Source organism: Excalfactoria chinensis, chromosome 3 (genome assembly GCF_039878825.1).
Source record: "Excalfactoria chinensis isolate bCotChi1 chromosome 3, bCotChi1.hap2, whole genome shotgun sequence".
Classification (NCBI taxonomy): Eukaryota; Metazoa; Chordata; class Aves; order Galliformes; family Phasianidae; genus Excalfactoria; species Excalfactoria chinensis.
The window spans coordinates 87,335,460-87,355,136 of NC_092827.1; positions in this window are offsets into that span (position 1 = coordinate 87,335,460).

Sequence of the window (19,677 nt, forward strand, 5' to 3'; positions counted from 1 at the left end):
AGTCAAAAGAGAATTTTAATAGCTGAAGTTATCCCAGCTGCTTGACAGAACGTTACAGGAGCAATCCAGATAGATTTTTGGCTGTCTGGGCTTACCTTTTTGACCTGGCCGGTTTTTATGACAGTTTTAAAATTTCACTTTTAAATGGATATTAGTTCTCAGAGCAGTGGTTCGTTATCCAAAAGGGCATCTCAGCAAAGCATAAGGCACTACAGCTGCAGGATGTAATTAAAAAATTGCTGGGTGGAGTTTTAAGTACTTGATAGAATGCTTAAAGGTTGGAAAAGAGTTTTCTCTTAACTAACTGCTTGCATGTCACTTACTCAAAATTGTTGAGTGTCGCTTGCATTTTTATTAATGATCTGATTGCAGGAGTTAAATGAATCCCTAGCAATGCTTAGAGCTGCAGCTGAGATCCAAACTAGGAGGTGCTGTTGACTCCCTGGAGCCTTGCAGAGAGATCTAGATAGGTTGAAGCATCTAGTGCAACAAAGATGTAAAAGGTGAGTCCTGAGAGGAAAGCCCGAGGACACTTGGACAGTCCAGTCTGGTAATTTTTTGATGAAAATCAACTTAGTGAGCAAAAGAGAACCAGTTTAAAAGAAACAATGTTTTTGTGCTCAGTGAATGTATTCTGCACTGCTTCAGAAGCAAAGCAAAAGCATTTGGACTCTTCTTAATTTTCTGACTTTACACTTTTATATTTCAGATGTCTGAAACCTGTGACTAGATCATTGCTGTGAACTTGTATGCCTTCTGAGTAATCGGTGTTTTAGAACAAGAGTGCAGAGAACGAATGTAAATAAAGCAGAAATCAGCTGATCAATGCAGGAAGCCAAAAATCATTGGTAATGTAATTTTGACATTGAAGTAAGATGTTTTCTACTTAATCTATTCTCCTGTTAAACCTTTAGCTTTCTTTCTTTTAGTAAATAATTTTTAAAGCCATTTAACAAGTCACTACAGATGAAGTGAGCCAAGTAAGTGGGTGAATGCAACTTGTATTCGTAAAGATGAGATCCAGATGGCAGTAAATGGAAATGGGAACCTAGCAGACTATGTTATAGTGAGATTTGTTAAGGCATAGATGGAAGAAAGCAATAGCATTTTATTGTCCTAGAATGTGCGTCAACAGGAAGGCTTATTACATTGTTTGAGAGATCTCAGGAGAAAGGAAAAAAAAAAAAAAAGCATCTATTCCATGGCTTTTCTTTCTGGAGTCAGCCTTTATTTGTGATGTATCTAGTTAAAGGTGCCCTTGAAAAAGGAAGTAATGCAATTACCAATTCATAATTCATGTGTTTTCCTAACATTTATTTACTTTTTTTTTTTTTTTAAATCCCCTTATACTGGGGGAATGTGATATCAGTACTCAGAAGAAACAGCTGGCGGTTCTATTTTCAATATCAAATTACATGCTTGAATGTTTCTCTTTATGCTGCCATGGGACTTTACTGCATCCTGTTCATGTCTTAGTTACTGAGTGATCAGTAGCATTGGCCCAGAATGTGGGAGACAAGTGTTTTTCTTGTACAGAGCTGTGAGTAAGAATATTTGTCTTTATAAATGAGCACCAGAAGGAAAAGGCAGTGGTTCCCCCACCGCCATTCTGTACTGTAATAGTTAATGTTAGCTAAAGACGTGAGACACCTGGATTTAATTCCTCTGCCCATCTGTGCATGTTCACCTGTGTGCCTATATAGTCAATTCATCAAATATCTGTTTAGTATTGACTATGTACCGTCATTCACTGTAAGAAAATCTCAGCTGATTTCTCTCTTTTGCTTAGGTGGGTAGCAGGAGGACTGAGTTATGCTCATTCTCCTTATCTCCCATAAGAGACTAGTTAACTGTTAGAGTTGAAGTAGTGAAGACGGAGTATCCTGCACTATTCTACTGACCACTAGTTTGAGTAATGTCCTGCAGATGTGGAATGCTGACTGGCACTTTCTTGGGGAGAGGTGGGAAATGAGTTTGTACCCAGTGTCTTTAGTGACCACTGTGTTTCTGAACAGTTGGGTTTGAAAAAAGAAGTCAGTATTGCAAGTGATGTCGACCTAGTAAGACCTTGTACTCTCCAGGGCACGGTGTTTGGCCTGGCAACCTTCGTTTTCCTAGCATATTGAGGTAGCTGTTGTGTGTGGGATTTGAAGTACAGAAATCCTATTCTTCTGTTATGCATGTGAGGCCTGTAGATGCTGCCTTGGCGAGGAGGCATCTGAAATATTTTGTGGGTTCATTGTATAGGCTCCTCTGAAAATGCAAGCAGATTTTGCTTGCTCCTTAGTGACTCAGGTTTTCAAAAAGACTTGTGTATTGAGTGTTGAACATTACTCTAGGGTTGTGAATTACTAGTGACAAGGATTCCTGAGAACAAAGCCAGTGAGACTTCATAAGCTGGGCCTTAAAACATAGTGAAGACAGAATAGACCAGAGTACACTTACAGTTCTTCTAGGACTTCATGGGGCTGGTATTTTGTGGTTGGAGGATACAATACACAGGGTTTTGTGAACTGCTTATTGTTCTCAATTAACTGCAACACAAAGTAGTAATAATCTAATGCTTCGATACTCAGAATTAAACCACAGAAGAGTTATGAGTTGGTTGTTTGTGCTCTCTTGGTATAGTTGAAGGTGTTTGTCAGAATGTGTACTGGTAGGCATCTAACATGAAATCATAGTTTGAATTTAAAAAGCCATCAAGAGATGTTACTTTCATGTACACAATAGGGAATTTATACCTGTGACTTCTGCTCGTTCTTAGTCTTTGAAACATGCAGAACTAAATCAGACTGCAGGGCTTGCCTGTCGTCATAGTTGATCTGAGATTTAAAAATCCTCTCTGGAGCATGTTTCAGCCAAATACTTGATTGATACTCAAGCATATGAACAACCTCTACTGCCTTAAAGCCTATGGTTTCCACTGATTAATATGTCTGACTTCAAAGATGGAGTTTATTTTGTTTTAGATTGGAGGGTTTGGGGTGAAGTACTTAATGTAGCCAAGGTCTTGTGGAGAGGAGCCAAAATCACCGTGAACCTCGGTCACGGTAGTATGCCAAAAAATGCTAAGGCAGTGATTTAGAACTTCCAGAGTAGGAAGAATGGTTAAATGCTTGACAGTCCTCCCCTTTCATAGCTGTGATTTTTAATTACTGATCTTCAATGTAGAATGTAGACCCTGTCTACATTAACTAGATCTGTGGTCTACACTTACTTCCTCCTGAAGTTTAAGATAGGATAATTTGCACGTTGAAATGATGCATCATTCTGGCAGCAAACTTCATTTATAATTAAAATGGATTTTCCCTTCATTGTATTTGCTGTGCAGATGTAGTAATGACTGGTGACTTTCTGGGTGAGAATAACTGCATTGCCATCAGTAGAATTTTTTCAAGTATGCATAAGCTTAAATCAGGTTTTATCTATAGGTCTATCTTTATTTAGGTGTTGGTCCTGCACCTTTGAGAGAAATGAATGTTTTCCGGGGCTTCCATCAAACAGTTCCCAGTCTAAATTAATGAAATAAACACCCAGTGAGGAATTTGGGGTTTGGAAATTGGAGAATTCCCTTACTTGTTATGCATCAGACTTATTTTTTTAGTTAGTCTTCCCTTCTTCACCAGTTTGGGGAGGGAGAAGTTTGTTATTATTAGATTCCTTCTTCTTTTGGACAATCAGCCTGAAGAGGAGCGATTGTTTCCATGATGCAATACGTGAGCTTTACATTTAGGACCCTGAGTAGAATTTTCTTTCTAAGTAAAGATTTTCATGCTGAGATATCACTTGTAGCACATGCTAAGGTGATATGGAGTGTCATGTGTTAATTTAAAATATTTTTGTAAATAATGAACCAGAACGAAAATGAAGGATGGGGCCATCCATTTTTAATAATATGTCGACATATTATTTGGAAGCAACGTGGTCCATGCTTCTGTTTGTATTTATAATTTAGCATGACTCATAACCAGAAGTCAGAACTGTCCTGGTGAAAAGAAAAGAATGTGATATTTAGATTGCAAGTGCCAAGGCAGATTTTGTGTATTGAAAGCTGACAAAAATAAATAAATAAATAGAAAAGACAATTTGCAGAGGTTTCAGTAAGTGCATCATTAAATCATCCTTGGCTCCTACTCAATTGTTGTTTTAAAATGCTGCTTCTCTAAGCAAAAATATAAACATGTGAAACGCTGAAGGTGACTTTCTTGGAAGAACTGTATTTTCTTCACTAAGGAAACATTTTTTTCTGGAGATGTCCAATTGATTAATGCCAGACCACATGGAATTATTAAGTGAAATCCTCAAGATGTTCTATTGTTTTTATAGCACTACTCAGTCACCAATGTTTTTCTGCATATGAAAATATTTGGCAACTTTGTTGACCAGATAGGAAACAGTGTTCTTATATTAAGGCCCTTGTTTCACAGCTAAAATTTGAGATGTTGGTGCTCAGCTAAAGTAGCAAGCGTCTTCATAATTTCTGTAGAGCACTGTGAGTAAGTAGAGCCTTATAATATGTTCCACCAGGACTGGACACAGTTCTTTGCCTTTTCTGAAAGTGTTTTCAGACACTGAGCGTGAAATCATCTGCTGACTTCAGCAGTTCTCCCCCATTACTCTACTGGTGTTACAAGACATCCCCTCTTTGTAGCAGAGCCCCTTACACGTGGTGTGAGCAGCACTGAGAAACATACGTATTGTATAAAATCCCTTCTTGAAGCACTACCAGTACTTTGGTAAAGCCACTGTAAAACTACTAGTATGCATTTGTTCATAGTTTGGAAAATACTGTTTTCATTACAGTAAACCAATATAAACATCAGCAATATTCCTATCAAACAAATTAGTTCTCAGTGAAATGTATGGTAAGTAAATTTGTTGTGTAGCTGAATACTGTGTTATTTAATGGAACTTGATTTGATGCCAGCCAAACATATGGATCTTTAAATGCATTCCCCTTGTGGCTATGTTGAAATCATCCACCAATAACATGTGCTGAATTCCCTTCCAGACTTGACGTCTGGCTGCCCTTATTGAATGAGGTTTTGAAATGCAACAAATTGTAAAAAAAAAAAAGTAAAAAGAAAATAAAAAAAAAATCAGTGTGAATTTCTGTTTTGTTAAAATTGTTGCAAAAATTTTACTTGAGCGAAGTTTTTGTCCTCTAATTTCTGCAGGTTTTCTGTGTAGAAGAGTTTTGCTTTATCTTCAAAAGCCACAAAGGCCTCCCATTTCTTTGAGAATTTTGCCTCCATTTCTACTTCTTTCCTTTTTACCACTGGAAATGGATAGAAGAGAAAATGGTGGAGGAAAAAGAAGGGAAAAAAACCAACAACCTTTTTCTTGTGGTTTTTTTTTTTTTTTTTTTTCTGTGTATATGTACATTTATGGCTGTGTGTAGTAGTATTGGAAACCAGAATAATTCACTTCTTGTAATGAAGCAGATACGCAAGTGTCAATGTTTTTAACACATTGTTCTTTCGTAGCACTTTAAAAAACACTGTTCTGTAATTACCTTTAGTCACTTAAATTTAATGTACCTCACTGACATTGCTTTAAAATCTTTGTACTTAATCAAATGCTGAAGTGCTGCTAAGTGTGATGGGCCCAATTTTACTATGCCAAATTCCCTCCGGTGCTATAACCACAAGTGAATAAGTTATCATGGCTTATATGTATAACATCTGCATACACTAATGTCTTTCATAGATAAAATTGTGTTTTGGCTTACTGAGGCTATTAAATAGCATAAGTCATGTTCCTGCATTTGTGCCCAGTGTCCTGTTCAAACCTTCGGATGTGTTTAATTTCTGGCCTTTTGGTAAAACCTCGTAAGATTACCTGACTGTGGCACCCCAAACCTGCCAGCATTCAGAACAGGCTTAGCATCCAGCTCCAGGCACTTGACTTGCAAACACCTTGGAAGCACTGTAGAGTTTTCAGTAAATAATTAGGACCTGTTAATGCTATATGGAGTAGAGCGGTATTTATCCTTCTCTCTCCAAAAATGAAATTAAGGTCTAATTATGGAGCCACTGATGTAATGGGAACATTCTGACCCATCACTATTGTCATAAACACAGTTGTAAGTCTGGTAAATTAAAAGGTCTGTTGTCCTTGCTTTCTGCATGCAACTTCTGTTTCATAGCATTTTGAGCTATTTCAGGGTTGTTACTGCTCTCCGTAGGTGATCAAACTTAGTCATCAACAGCTTGACCTGTAACCCACCTTAGCATGGCTCAAAACATTGATGCTCCGTTTTGTTTGTTCTCCTGAAAACCTCGTCATTAAAGGTGAAGTGTGGTTTTAGGAACCTCAAGTGCCTGACTGAAAATTTGGAGTTCTGTGCAGGTGAAGCAACCTGCTCTTTTGTTAAAATCTTGAGGTGGGAAGGGAAATGAGGAGGTCAAGCTGTCTGTGGGGATTGAGTCATATGTTGTACTTCTATTGTGCAACACAGAGCAGTGTTTTGGTAGCACGCACAGTTTATTTTTCCTAGTAGGGCACCATCCACTGCAGTCCCTAGAACAGGAGATCCTGTTGCAGGCGAGAGGTGACACATGTTGGGAAAAGGCTCTGTTGTGGAGGCATTTGTGGCCACCTTGGAGGCTGTATGCTCCTGATAGTGTTGTGTGGCAGCACAGTTACTTCTGTTCTTCTTCTCCAAGAATCAACAGATCATAGTATAGTACATATTTGTGCCGTTCTGCAATATCAGTATATAAGTCCAAACTCTGTCCTCAGATGTTTGATGACATATACATAAATTTAGTGTATGCTGTTAGAAAACACTAATGGAAAGTATGAAGATACCTGGTCCCCTCCCAAAGTTGTTTTGTGGCTACTTTCCAGGTTTACTTGGTGACAGCAGCAAATTCACTTCGGAGTGGAAATAGCAGGAGCCTTCTGCTCAAGAATTTTCAACTGAAAACACCAAGCTGAGTTGTGTGGTCTACATGCTGGTGGGAAGGGATAACTTTCAGAGGAATCTGGACAGGCTGGAAAGGTGAGGGCACATTGGGGTAATCTTAAACACAGATTCAGGCTTGGGACATGAGTGGGCTGAGAACAGGCCCACAGAGAAGAGTTTCCATCTCTGGAACTGTTCAAGGCCAGGCTGGATGGGGTTTTGGACAACCTGAACTAGTGGGAGGTGTCTCTGCATGTATACAGGAGCTTTGAGTTAGATATCTTTATGGTTCCTTCCAGTCCAAACTATGCTGTGATACTATAAATAAACTGTAAAAAGTAAGCCAATTCCATAACTGGATAAATGCGGAACTAGAATCTCTTGCTTTTTTGTGGCAAGTTTCATGGTTTTGTGATGTATTTTTATAAAGCTGTAGCTGCTATGGTCTTGTGATTATGTGAGATTTTTGCTTATTAGTATGTCCAGTCTCTATGATTGGAGGGAGACTTTGAAAATGTGCTCTAAAAATGCAAGAAATACAAAGGAAAGGGGAAAAAAAGCCCTCCAAATGATCTTCAGTAAGAAGGATAATGTGTTTTTTTAAGTTGGTCTTACAACTTAGTAGTATATATTTGAGTGAACTATATTTGAGTGCTATGTTTCACCACCAGCTTCAAAATGATTATCCAGCCTCAAGAGAAATATTTGCTAAGTAATCTGACCAGGTCAAGATGAGGCTGATTCCACTGCATGACTTCACTACCATGTATTTATGAAAAAAATGTACAGACGTAACTTAAAACTTCTTTCATGCAGATAAACTTACTTTTTATTACTGTATATAAAGTGAACCTGGAAAGCATCTGATTACTATCCTCCTCACCACATTTTTTTTTTGCGTATCGGGAAACTGTTAGCACTTATCCCTTGCTATTCTATTTCTAGATGAAATCTAAGTTCTTTGGACTTCCCTCATAAGTCATGTTTCATAGGTCTGTATCCTTTTTATTGTTCTTCTTCTACTCCTTTTTAACACATGATGCTCAAACTGCTTATGCTGCTCTGGATAAGGTCTCACCATTGCAGAACTGTACAGAGTAACTATTGTCTGTCTCTGAGGAATGGTGTTCTTTGTTTGTTTGGTGTTTTTTTTTAAACACAATCCAAAAAGCCCTTTGCCTTGTTGCATTGTAGTGGTATTCACACATGGTTTTGGTTTGTCATTCAGTACAACCCCAGTTACCAGTATACCGATCTATGCTTTGTCTTAGTACAAAAACTGACAAAATTATTCTTATTTTCTTAACTGAACTGGCTTTAGAAAGAACAAATAGAATTTAACTCTCTTCTTATATATATAACAAATAAAAGGAGGGGAGGGGTGGGAGGGCTGGGAAGAGGGGAGAATGAGTTTCTGGGTGGAGAGCTTTTATTTCTAGTTTCATCCCAAAGCAAATTTTTATGGCTGAGTTATAAACCCCTGAAAATTGCAGTTCATAATGGAAACATTGGCAGACCCTGAACGGCGCCACTGTAAAGTAGTACGAAGCTTTAAGTTTTTCCACTTTTAGACCTGGAATAAAACTAAATTACAACACTTTCCGTACAGGCATTTGATTTTTCCCCCCAGTAATTTTTGCTGGATCTGTCCAGTGTTTCCTGACTTTCTATGTTGCCATTGGACTTTTTCCTATTGACTAGGCAGTTCGTTTCATTCAGTCAATAGACCTACCAATGAAGATGCTCAAAGTGTTGTTTATTAGGGCAGGGGGTGCTAGAAAATGTTATGCTGGCCTGAAGAAAGATACAGTTTTGCTGTGTGGAAGAAACAGTCAGTCAGTGGGTCTGGAGTGCAGAATATGGGATTTACAAAAGATGAATCGATAAGGATCTTTACAATGTTGGTCTACTGAATGGAAATGTTCCTCCAGACTTCATACAAACTCGCTGACAAAGCATATGCAAAGGCACTCTAAGAAGAGAATATTAAGGTTCTTTTCCTTTCTCAAAGTAGGAGAAATAGAGCAGTAATGTGATTTTTTGTAGTTTCAATACACTAGAATGTTCCAACAAGGAACAATTTTATCTGAAAGTAGATGTGAAAGCAAAAAGGCAGAAGGGAAGTCAGCAAGTGGACAGGGCTTTTTCCTGGAATTATTCCTGGAGTCATTTCTCATGCTGGCACTGGCTGCAGGAAGCCAAAGATCAACATGTGGGTTATTTATAGCCATTTTCTAAATTACTTCAGTGCAAATGATCCATTTAGTTGTTTCAGACCTCAGGGCAAGAGTAGCACTGCCACTCATTTGTCCCCCATGGTGTTCTTCTTAAAGATTATGGAACCAGGGCATAACCAAATAATGTACCCTTTCTCTTCTCTTTTGTGCGCTTCCTTGAAGAAGATTTTTTAATTATTATTATTACTTTTGTTTTACATCATCACACATCAGTGGTTGCTCCTGGTGTGAACAGCTGAGGGCAATGATATTTTCTGTGCTGGTTCATATTTAATTGTGTTCTCCAGGCATTTTTATCTCAGCTCTGTGACAACTACCCAGGCTGTTCAAGGTAACAGAGACTTTTATGTCCCTGATGGCCAGCGGGGACCTTTCCTTTTGGTTGTAATGAGATCGATTCAAACACAAGTTGTGGTTGCCTAAAAATTAGCCCAAAAGTTTACATCCCACAGGTAACTGACTGAGAATCATTTCTGAGTTGTGAATTAGCTTCAGTTGAAATAGCATTTCCACTGGAAATTTTATCTATGTTCATGCTGTTTCTGTACTTGCATTTTGCTGGATTTAGGGACAATGCTTGAAGTCTGTTGTTGAGAAAAGAACAACTGTTCTTTTGTAGCCACATGGAAAACTTTGTGCCTTATGGAGGAGTTGCAGTGCTGATACCGAATAATGAGAATTCTCTCTTTACTTACTTACAATGAGAATTCTCTTCTCTCTTTACTTCAAAATAAATGGATGTAAGCATAAAGCATCTCCAGAACTCACCCTTCTAAAAGGAGTTTAGATCCAGACCATAGACAAACTTCTTCATTCTGATGTTACTGTAGATTTTATCTGTTATTTGCCAGAATTCACAGTACCAGTAGTGTCTGAATAATTGTGCTTAGTGTTGAGCTACCAATAATGATAATGATAAACAGGAGAGAGTCAAGAAAGCCATGATACTAAATCATGGGAGGTTCTAGGAGCTGCTTAGGGAATGTGTTTGATTGAGCTGGGGAAGGCTATGGGTGTGTTGCTGTCTTCCAGCTGCTGTTTTCCATTGTCCATTTTTTTGAGAAGATGGGATTGGACTCTCTGAAGGAGTTCATGCCAGAAGGACAAGAGGTGATGATCACAAGTTGCAATGGTGGCAGTTATGTTTGGGTATCAGAAAAGCATCCTTTGCCATGAGAGTGGCTAGGCAACCAGGAAACATTGCTACATGGAGAGTTTTGAACCTCAACGAGAGCAGACCTAAAGCAACTTGGTCTCAATTCACTGGCACTACCCCAAGTAGTTTGTAGCTTTTTGAAGTTCCTTGCAATCTATTTTTTTCTATGACTCTGAATTCATTTTAATAGAACTACAATCTGAGATGTATTAAAATAAATAATTCTGAAAATAGAGAAATGGGTGTATCCAGGTAACCAAGGAAGAGAAATGAAGTTCCAGCTACTTCTAAAACTTCTAATATAGTTGAGTTTTCCTTTGGAAAACAAAATCAGGAATGATTTTTTTTTTAAATAAAATACAGTGCTCTCCAAACAGCATTTAATATTATGAAAAAGAAGGTGATTTATGCCTCAGCTAAAGGAAAAATATCAGGAATGTCATAGAAGGTAAAAAATATGAAGAACTGGTCTTTTCCTATCACTGATACAGCAGTCAAAGTCTTATTGCTTTGCATTAGTTTTACTCGCCCTGTAGAACTTGCAGTCTAACTTGATCAGATGAATAAATAACGGGAGTCTGGATAATCCATTCAATATAGCACAGTATGACATGCTTGTTGTGGAGGCTTTATTCTGTAGAAGAGCAGGAAGGTAGGTTTGGAATGAGAAACCATATCTGCAGCGTGGGCAAATCCAGATTGCTTTTCCCTCTCCTGCTCATTGCATTTGTTGTCAGTACAAGTACTAATATCAACCAAGAGCAGGTAACCCTAGGCTATATGATCCTAATAGTATTTAAACACTGATAAGGGAACTTTGTAAGATCAGCTTTTGATTTGTAACTGTTTACTTTTGGAGGAGACTGAGAGATGCTAATGTCTCTTCTGGCATTTGCAGTTATTTTGCTTTCTGAAGATTTGTGGGTTTTACATGGCATAAGATCAAGCAATAACAAAGCAGTGATAGGCAGGAGTGCTGCTGAGGTACAGAAGGAGTCTTTTGGCTCCAACCATGTTGCTTACTTTGCATGTCAGTGTCTGCTTGCCCCACTGACTCCTTTTGTGGAAAGGTCATTGATTCAGATACAAAATTTAAAACAACAAAAAAACCCAACACTGTTGTGTTGCATCTGTGAATGGATGAAAGAGGGATCTGAGCTGGGATTTCTGTTCTGCTCAGGTAGGGATTTTTCCTGTGCCATAGATGTCCTCACAAGACAAGCAAACGTACTGTCTGTTATTAAGCCAAATGGAGCAGATAAATCTGACAAATTCTGTTTTTCTGCTATTTTTCTCTTCTTGGTTTATAGAAGGTCACAGTGTGAACCACTTCAATGTCTTCCACTGTTTTCTTTTACGTTTTATAGTGCTTGCGTGATCTCAGTGAGGGAGCATATTTATTGTGCGTGCCATTCAATTTAGTTTCGACTACAGCACATGATTACAGCAACTTAGAGGAAAAAACTGGAAAATAAGTCCCTGATGTAAAACTGGTAACTGAGCCAAAACAGTAGTGCCAGTTATTTCAGTGCCTCACACAGTGATTTACGAATTCACTGCAAACACATTTAACAATTTATTGGGACAAGTGTGCATATTAACCAGCTCTCTTGAAACCTTGGATGCAAACTTCTTTTGATGATATTTTCCCTTTTAATATTTTACAGAGAGGCATTTGAAAGTGGCAGTAGGCAAGCCTTGCCTTTGCATCATACTTTTCAGTGCCACCCATGAGTTTTTTATCCCTTCAGCCTCTGTGGTATTATTTTATTTGGGAAAATATTTGCAATGTCTCATGGAAAAATGAATGACTATAGGACTGATCTGAATTGTATAGATGCGTAATCCATTTTTTTTTTTCACGGAGATGTATTGCTCATGCATGTTCCTATGTGGTTCTTTTAGGCTGCTGAAGAGTGGGAGAAGCAATTTGTAGATAGCATCACGGGTGGTCTTCCAGCCTTTGCCTTCTTTTATTTATTTTTTTCTTAATTGGCACATATTCAGCCTGCAAGGCTTACAAGGAAGGACACAGCTGAAATGAGGATTGAGAGTTGCAAGCAAGGACAACAGACAACATTTTAGGAAATGTCTGCCAATTTCTTGACCTTAGAACAGCTCACGCAGATGGGATCCTTTTATTTTAGGCAAGCATTTGCTTAATTTTTGAATAGTATCTATCCCTTCCTTGTCCAAGAAGGGGTTTTACAAATCATTCTTGTGTTGATGGTAACTGCAGAAGCTATATCCAACCTTTCAAATAGTGTATGAGACACTGAAGTAACTTTTGACTGGGGAATATTACAGCTGTGTTTCTGCTAAACCTGCAGTGAGGAAGGACCAAATACAACCTAAAGAATTTCTAAAGGTAAATGGAATTAAGGAAAACTCTGTGTTATTTCTTTATGTTCAGTTTAGAGGCTAAAGCTAGATTTATTTATTTTTTTAATCTGATGACTTTGCATCCCACAACTCTCAGCAAATCCTTTATGGTGCTAAGGTAATGCAGAGCAAAGGGCCAGAACAGCGTAGATAGAGCTGTCTAAGGGTTACAGCAGGAAATTGGAAGGATGGGTTTGTAATTGACACAATGTGAAATCTTTATCTGTGTCATCCCATCTGCCTGATTACCTGCAAGTAAGATAGATACAGTTCAAAATCCTTCAAAAATATACACTTCTTTCTGTAAATGTTTTGTGAGGCTTGGGTGGTATCAACCGTGGTGATGATCACTTTCCTCTCGCTATGTACATACCTGTATTCAGGGCCCAATGGTTTCAGTCCTGATGTATATCTATTTTTAAAAGCTGTGTTTGTGTAACTTACATACAGAGCCTCCCATGCACATTTCCATGCTACAATGAGGTCATTTTTCTGGATAATTGGGAAAGTTAAGTAATTGCCTGAAAAAGTAAACATTTCTTTTAATGTGCATGAAGCAGGTCTTAGAGCCGTTTGATACCTGTACTCCTGAAATTAAACAGTGGTTTACGTCAACATGAAATCCATCTTGAACTATCCTATGATGTCATGTGGAACTGCCAGGGAATGTGCAGGCTGCTTCAATGCCCCTCATTCATGATGGGGAGCCTCATTGTGATTTCACTTTTCCCTTTGACAGCAAAAGGCAATATATAAAATGTGGTGTCCATATGATTTGTGTGTTTGTAGCGTACCTGTTGACAGCTTAAGACACCGGTGGGACAGGCTGAGTTTCTCCACAAACTGGCGCATTGGGTGTTCTCTCCAGCTTTTATTGCTGTTATGCTCTCCAAAGCATAACCTTGTGGCTTTTAAACAATTTGCCTGTTGGTATACTTGTGTGGCAGCAAGATAATTTCTTATTTTATTTTATTTTATTCTGTAATTGTTAAGTTTATTCAGTACAGATCTCAGTCCACGTCTAAGTTTTCTTATTTTATGTGGGCTGGGATCATAATTTCCTATGTCAACCCTGTTAATGATTGCAGCTTGTATGCTGATACACCCAGCTTTTGCTCCATCACTTTAGCACTTTTCTCAATAGAATTTCTCATAAAAGTTTCCTAATTCATCAATATCCATATAAAATTTAATTATTATACTTTCTTTGCAATTTGGAGAGTGATTCTGGGTTTGATCACAGTTTGATCACTTCTTTGCTTCCTCTTCATCCATATAACTTTTACTACCTTACATCCTTTGCTGAACTCTTTGTCTCAAGCTCCTTCAGACAAGACTTGTATTTTTTTTTAATTTATTAATTTAATATTAATGAGCGAAGAACAAAGTTTATAACCTAAATGAGGAAAGAAAGAAACAGTTACACTGTTGCAATAAACACTAGCGAATGGGTTAGGAGAAAGGGAAATAATTTCTCTGGGAGGCTGAGATTCTACACAATAGAGTGGGTAGCGGAGATGTCAGTGCCTGTAGCAAAGATGAAGTGCAGGGTTGGTAGTTTGGTTTTTTGTTGTTGTTTTTTGACAGTGTGAAAAAGTAAGAAATCCAGGATGAGTTCTCACAGTGGCTGGTAAAGGAGTACTATGGTAGCTGAGCTTGAATTGTCGGTCGTGCTAACAGGGAGCAAAAAGCGAGTGGAGAAATAGACAGCAAGAACCACAATTGGATTCTCAGCAGAAGCCGCTGACTGATAGGCCCAGCCCTCTGATGGGTGGTGGTTAGTATCTTGTAGTACTTCAGAGGATGTTTGCTTGTCCTTCAACCCGTTAATTTCTTTATTAGTTCTGAGTACTTCTTAGGCTAGTATTTGGAAGTTTTCACATCATCATTTCAGTTCTGCTTGAAATGTAATAGATAGCTGTAGATTTGTATGCTCAGTGCAGATTCAATTACTTTCTTCACAGGAATCAGAACCTCTCAGGAAGGATTTCAGTATGTCCAGGTGCATCTTTCTGCTGATAAAAGAAATGTCACATTAATTCTATTTCTCTGAAATAGCAGAAGTATTTGCTCTAGACTAAATAAACTTGTGTTGCCCTTTGAAACTTGCTGATTATGCACGCTACTTTCCAACCAGTGCATGGGTTTATCTTTCAAACCCACAAATTCCCTCAAAAACAATAATTTGATTTGCCACTGTACCTTACTATGCTGGTTTCTTCTGACAATGAGTGGCACTTTCAGCATTATTGTGAATTGGAATGGGACAGTAGAGAAAACAGAATTCTGTGGTTTCTAAGGGCTTATATTTTAAAGCAGATTTACACACACAGAGTATGAGTTATCATACAGCATCTTAACTCAAGGATAATTTGACCAAAAAGTATTTCTAATAAGAGCATTACAAATGGTGATCACAGACCCAACTCACTTGTCAAAGGGCAGAGGATAAAATTGCCCCAGCTTTCAAAATCAGAGTAATACAGGCTTTGAGGCCTCTGAGGTAAGGTGCCAAAGAACAACACTTAAGATTGATTTTGCATTTAGTCAGAGGTCAGGCCATGTAACAGCTACAAATCCTGAATCCTTCCACTTCTAGCTGATAGATAGATGACTCAGTTTACAAGACCGGGAGGGAGAAATCAATATAGGTTAGTGACCTATTATTAGATAAACAGTGAAACCTTTGAAATGCTGCCAGCCTCTGAGCATTACCAGCTCAGTGGTGTGAGTGTTGTCCTTGGTGAGCATCAGTAAATGAGGCAATAACATTACATATAATGCCTTGGTACTTTTGAGGTTTAATTCCTATACCAAGGCAGAGATAAATGAAACGCATTTTTCAGAGTAAATAGTGTAATGAGAGAGACCATTAAGATGAATTTGAGGAGTTGTTGCTCTAACAGCCTCGGAAAAATCCTCTTATTCATTTGTAACAGTCACTAGAAGTGCATTATGAATTTACTTGTGTTCCCTCTCTAGCAGCATCTTATTACCATTAGGATCTCACTCTTTTGCACTTTTGGGTCAGCATGAAGCAGTTTTTTGCTCTCTTTGACATCTGTTTTACACATTGTAAAATGCAATGCCACAGCTCTAAGCCATGACTGAGCACCTGGTGGGAAGGCTGGGATGACTCAGGGTAGCTCAGCTGTATACAATGCACCTGAGTGACTGCACCTGGTGGAGCCAGGATCCACTCCTTCCCAGACTATATTTAAGAGTTGGCAGCTGAGGCAAGGGGGATTTTGCTGGAGAGCCTTGCATGCCTGTGGCCTTGTAAAGGTAACAAGTTTCTTCCCACCTCCCCTTTGTTTTTGTGTACACTGCTGCATTTGAGCAAATCCTCACTTGCTGCAGCTGAGGACTTTGCTATTCTGCTCTCATTGCTGTGTTTGCAAAGTAGAAGCCAAAGGAGAAGTTTAAGTGTAAGATTTCTCTATCTAAGAAGGAAATCAGAATTAACTGTAGTTAATTGCAATGGTTGTCTTGTCAAAAGGGCTGGCATCTTTTAATAGGCTTAATTTAATCCCATATGCGTCCTTTACCTCATCAAAGGTTGAGTCTGAAATGGGCTCAGGTTTGATTTTGATTTCAGTTTGTGGTGGAAAATTTGTGCTTTCTTAGAGAACAAATGAAAGCCGCAAGGGAACCTTTAGCAAGCATCTTCCTAGCTTGACAGGAGATATCATGTTTTGAAATTTATGAAGTTTCCTATGTTGAAATATCCCTAATAACAGAGGTCTAAACAGTGTTTCATGCCTCCTAAGGTTTTTGTGCAGTGTGTGTGAGGATAAAGGGGAATTAAACACAAGAGACTCTAGATTGAAAAATATTACAAATGATTGAGAAATATGATTTGATTTATTTTCAAGTCCCATCTGAAATGGATAATTCCATGAGAGTAATATGAGGATATAGCAGGGCCAATAATGCTGTTCAAAACCCCTTTTGATCAAAACCAAATCTTTCTGCATGCTTTCCAGGTGTTCCCCACTGGGCAGAAACATTGCCTCAGGTGCTTCATAACCATATTCACTAACACCTCCAGCTGCAGAGATATTGATACAGGAGGGAAATAATTGCTAGAAGTTGTGTGCAGAATTTCATTACTGTTGGTTGCTTTTAATCTGCCTTCATTAGAAATGAGAAATCAATATGCTAGTACACACTTTTAATCCCAAAGACGGCAGGAATTATTTAGAAAACTTCCAAGTATTTCACCACAAAAATTTTGCAATTCTAGATTCCCTGCACAAGCACCTTTCTTTTTCTTTCACTTTTTGAAGTACAGATTTATATTTTTTGGCATTTCTTTTTAAGTTTCTGGACATTTTAAATGACTATTTCATTATTAAGGACCAGTTGAAAAATCTTCCCTAACTCTTAGAAGAAGAGTGAGAGAAAAATAGCTTAAAATTTTAACCCAAAGTTGAGGAAACACATGCTGTGTTTCCTAAGCAAAGTGTTCTGGATTGAACATAGATTGCTGTGAAGAAACATTATTTATTTAAATGTGTTTCTTTTTTGAGAGCACAAATGATGGCTTGGAATCTATTTGTCTTAATTTCATTTTTTGCTTACAAATCTTTAAGCTTTGTTTCTGAGTTTCCAAATTGCGAACCTATTCTTCATCTTGCACTATTCTGACTGTTGTGTGACTACATTAACTCATCTGTGCCCCATGTTTGTTCCAATCAATGCTGTTGTTGGAGCACTGCAGAATCAGTAAGCAAAACTTGTCTTTCAGTTTCTGGCCCTGAGTAAATGATAGGTAAAACTGAAAACAAAGTGAGTATTAAATTGCTTAGGGTGGATATGGTTTATCTGCTAAACATACGTCTGATTAGAACCATGCCTGTTACATCTTATACCATAAACAAATAAGGCTGGGAAATGAGTTTTTAAAGTTCATGAGAATGTTCAGAATTGGTCGGTATCCTTCAAAAAACATTGCAAAGTTTTCAACCTTTCCTTCTGTGTCAGATTTTAATAGAAGTGAAAGTGCTGTTGAGGTAGCAACAAAGCTCCACTACACAGCTCTGATAATCTGTGTGTTGGAGAAATTAACCAAATCTAAGCACAAACCTTCTGTGAAGGGGGGATAAATACTTAGTCTGTCCAGCACAGAAAAAGAAGAAAGATGACTGATCTGTGGGAGCCAATCATGGGGATTAAGAGGGAAGTAAACAATTACTTAAACTAAAGGACACTTTTGGCCCATGAGCAAGTGGGCTCAAACAATTGATGAATAAGGGAAGCTTTCAGAAGCTTAAGCACGGGCTCTGGAACAGTCTTGCAGCCAGCAGAAATGGGTGAAACAGTGACCTACTTTTAGCTGGAGCATGATTAGCTCCAAAAGGAGCTTCTATAATGCAGTTATTGAGTGGCCTAAAGAGCATTGCAGGGACAATGCGGGCTTCCAAACAGAGATTTAAACATCTGTTACTTTCCCGGTAATCTTGCAATTTTCATTAGGTACTTTATTCTTCTTTGATCAATCAAAAAATCTAATTATCAGTCTCTACACTTCAACAGTTCTGATTGTATGTATTTGAATAAGGACTCAAGAAACAAAACTTTTCATTGAAAAAGGAAATAGCAGTAGAGCTGTCTTTATTTTTTCTTTCAAGATTTTCACTTCTCTCTGTATCTGTTACCTCACCAGGTGTCTATGATGTTGAGCAAATGTTTTCAGTTCTAACTCAAGCAAATAAAAGAATGACTCAGTGATTTTTTTGAGTGATCTAGGTTTTTCAATATATGTATATAATATCATGTTAAATCTTCACAGGATCACAAAACTGCAGGTATTGGTAGGGGCTTCGGGAAATCATGCAGTCTGGTCCCCTGCTAAGCAGGTTCCTAGGGTAGGTTGTACAGGAAAATGTCCTAATAGGTCTTGAATGTTGCTGCTTTGATTATGATAATTAAAATTAAATTTGCATGGTGACTGGTGGCCATTTCCATCTACTATTGCAGGTGCATTTTCTCTAATGTTCTTAATCCACTTTCTCATTGGATAAATGGTGGGATCACCAGTTCAATTGTTTGCATAATGCTAATTAATACCCTTCAAAGCAATTCTGGCTGATGCCAAGCATTATTTAGGCACAGGCAAGGATTAACAGCCTAGACTGTTGTCTGTAGCAATAAAGTCATTCAGGGGAGATCAGAAGTACAGTAGATTAGCGTCTCCATTATGTGTATGCCTCCCTGCTGAAAAAAAACCTTCAGTCAAGGCAATAAAGCAGGCTTCAGTCCACACTGACATTCAGCTGAAGGCCATGTCAAGGCGTATATATCAGCTTCCCCAAGCAGTAACAGCACATCAGCTCATTAGTAGCTTCATACAAAACAGATCTGGGTCCTTCAGGGAGCGGTCTATAGCTTTCTTTGTTTAAGCAGGATTTTGACTTAGCACTACAAAGTGTTTCTTAAGCTCTGAGAATGAGTGAGAGGATGACAAAGAAGGGACATTAAAGCACGTGGTCTTTCTAGCTAGGTCACTACCAAAAACTTTCTTCCATCATAAAATCTCTAATAAATTCCATGATATCTTATGATAGGCATTCAGATGCAATATTACTGTGAGGTAGAGGTTTTCAGGTGTTCTTTTTAAGCCAAGATTTTCAAAACAAGATTTTTAATGCATACTCTATTTGAAACAAAGGTGAAAATCCTTTCCAGCTCAAAAGTTGTTTAAAAGTTGCTTAATTCGACCTGCTATCCCGAAGCAGTGACTTCCATCATACTTGTTTCATAACTTGCTCAAATCATATGATGACTCTTGTCCAAAATAAATGTAGGGTGGTTTCTTTTTAAGTGTTGCAGCAATCCGTTTGTTTGTTTCTTCCTATGTAGGACTAATTAAATAAGACACAACCTATTCTTATTTGAAACAAGATTTCATTCAGGAACTTGTTTTCACTACTCTTTATTTTTTTTTTCTCTGTTTATTTTTAAGTCCAGACACTGACCTCTCTGTGGAA